Raw genomic sequence first — 3,210 nt, forward strand, 5'->3', positions numbered from 1 at the left:
GAGCTTCCTGTATACAGAGCTACATGATAAGATTCTGTCTGCACCCACCACTAGGGGGAGCTCCCTGTATACAAAGATACATGATAACATCCTGTCTGCAGCCACCACTAGGGGGCGCTCCCTGTATACAGATACATGATAAGATTCTGTCTGCAGTCACCACTAGGGGGAGCTCCCTGTATACAGAGATACATGATAAGATTCTCTCTGCAGCCACGACTAGGGGGAGCTCCCTGTATACAGAGATACATGATAAGATTCTGTCTGCAGCCACCACTAGGGGGAGCTCCCTGTATACAGAGATACATGATAAGATTCTATCTGCAGTCACCACTAGGGGGAGCTCCCTGTATACAGAGATACATGATAAGATTCTGTCTGCAGCCACCACTAGGGGGAGCTCCCTGTATACAGAGATACATGATAAGATCCTATCTGCAGCCACCACTAGGGGGAGCTCCCTGTATACAGAGATACATGATAAGATTCTGTCTGCAGCCACCACTAGGGGGCGCTCCCTGTATACAGAGATAAATGATAAGAATCTGTCTGCAGCCACCACTAGGGGGAGCTCCCTTATACAGAGATACATGATAAGATTCTGTTTGCAGTCACCACTAGGGGGAGCTCCCTGTATACAGAGATACATGATAAGATTCTGCCTGCAGCCACCACTAGGGGGCGCTCCCTGCATAAAGAGATAAATGATAAGATCCTGTCTGCAGTCACCACTAGGGGGAGCTCACTGTATACAGAGATACAGGATAAGATTCTGTCTGCAGCAACCAGTAGGGGGAGCTCCCTGTATACAGAGATAAATGATAAGATCCTGTCTGCAGCCACCACTAGGGGGAGCTCCCTGTATACAGAGATACATGATGAGATTCTGTTTGCAGTCACCACCAGGGGGAGCTCCCTGTATACAGAGATACATGATAAGATTCTGTCTGCAGCCACCACTAGGGGGAGCTCCCTGTATACAGAGATACATGATAAGATTCTGTCTGCAGCCACCACTAGGGGGAGCTCCCTGTATACAGAGATACATGATGAGATTCTGTCTGCAGCCACCACTAGGGGGAGCTCCCTGTATACAGAGATACATGATGAGATTCTGTTTGCAGTCACCACCAGGGGGAGCTCCCTGTATACAGAGATACATGATAAGATTCTGTCTGCAGCCACCACTAGGGGGAGCTCCCTGTATACAGAGATACATGATGAGATCCTGTCTGCAGCCACCACTAGGGGGAGCTCCCTGTATACAGAGATACATGATGAGATTCTGTTTGCAGTCACCACCAGAGGGAGCTCCCTGTATACAGAGATACATGATAAGATTCTGTGTGCAGCCACCACTAGGGGGAGCTCCCTGTATACAGAGATACATGATAAGATTCTGTCTGCAGCCACCACTAGGGGGAGCTCCCTGTATACAGAGATACATGATAAGATTCTGTCTGCAGTCACCACTAGGGGGAGCTCCCTGTATACAGAGATACATGATAAGATTCTGTCTGCAGCCACCACTAGGGGGAGCTCCCTGTATACAGAGATACATGATAAGATCCTGTCTGCAGCCACCACTAGGGGGCGCTCCCTGTATACAGATACATGATAAGATTCTGTCTGCAGTCACCACTAGGGGGAGCTCCCTGTATACAGAGATACATGATAAGATTCTCTCTGCAGCCACGACTAGGGGGAGCTCCCTGTATACAGAGATACATGATAAGATTCTGTCTGCAGCCACCACTAGGGGGAGCTCCCTGTATACAGAGATACATGATAAGATTCTATCTGCAGTCACCACTAGGGGGAGCTCCCTGTATACAGAGATACATGATAAGATTCTGTCTGCAGCCACCACTAGGGGGAGCTCCCTGTATACAGAGATACATGATAAGATCCTATCTGCAGCCACCACTAGGGGGAGCTCCCTGTATACAGAGATACATGATAAGATTCTGTCTGCAGCCACCACTAGGGGGAGCTCCCTGTATACAGAGATACATGATAAGATTCTATCTGCAGTCACCACTAGGGGGAGCTCCCTGTATACAGAGATACATGATAAGATTCTGTCTGCAGCCACCACTAGGGGGAGCTCCCTGTATACAGAGATACATGATAAGATCCTATCTGCAGCCACCACTAGGGGGAGCTCCCTGTATACAGAGATAAATGATAAGAATCTGTCTGCAGCCACCACTAGGGGGAGCTCCCTTATACAGAGATACATGATAAGATTCTGTTTGCAGTCACCACTAGGGGGAGCTCCCTGTATACAGAGATACATGATAAGATTCTGCCTGCAGCCACCACTAGGGGGCGCTCCCTGCATAAAGAGATAAATGATAAGATCCTGTCTGCAGTCACCACCAGGGGAGCTCCCTGTATACAGAGATAAATGATAAGATCCTGTCTGCAGCCACCACTAGGGGGAGCTCCCTGTATACAGAGATACATGATGAGATTCTGTTTGCAGTCACCACCAGGGGGAGCTCCCTGTATACAGAGATACATGATAAGATTCTGTCTGCAGCCACCACTAGGGGGAGCTCCCTGTATACAGAGATACATGATAAGATTCTGTCTGCAGCCACCTCTAGGGGGAGCTCCCTGTATACAGAGATACATGATAAGATTCTGTCTGCAGCCACCACTAGGGGGAGCTCCCTGTATACAGAGATACATGATAAGATTCTGTCTGCAGCCACCACTAGGGGGAGCTCCCTGTATACAGAGATACATGATGAGATTCTGTCTGCAGCCACCACTAGGGGGAGCTCCCTGTATACAGAGATACATGATGAGATTCTGTTTGCAGTCACCACCAGGGGGAGCTCCCTGTATACAGAGATACATGATAAGATTCTGTCTGCAGCCACCACTAGGGGGAGCTCCCTGTATACAGAGATACATGATGAGATCCTGTCTGCAGCCACCACTAGGGGGAGCTCCCTGTATACAGAGATACATGATGAGATTCTGTTTGCAGTCACCACCAGGGGGAGCTCCCTGTATACAGAGATACATGATAAGATCCTGTCTGCAGCCACCACTAGGGGGAGTGTATGAGAAAACCCATGCAATCACAGGATTTGAGCCCCATCGCAGTAATTTACCATAGAGAACACTGAGCCTTCGCCTTGTCCTAATATTTTTTTCGAGAAGTATTTCAGGAACCTGATACTTTCCATTCCCTGC

This window comes from Phyllobates terribilis, unplaced genomic scaffold (assembly GCF_046119375.1).
Source record: "Phyllobates terribilis strain yellow unplaced genomic scaffold, ASM4611937v1 Scaffold_9__5_contigs__length_417890890, whole genome shotgun sequence".
Taxonomy (NCBI): domain Eukaryota; kingdom Metazoa; phylum Chordata; class Amphibia; order Anura; family Dendrobatidae; genus Phyllobates; species Phyllobates terribilis.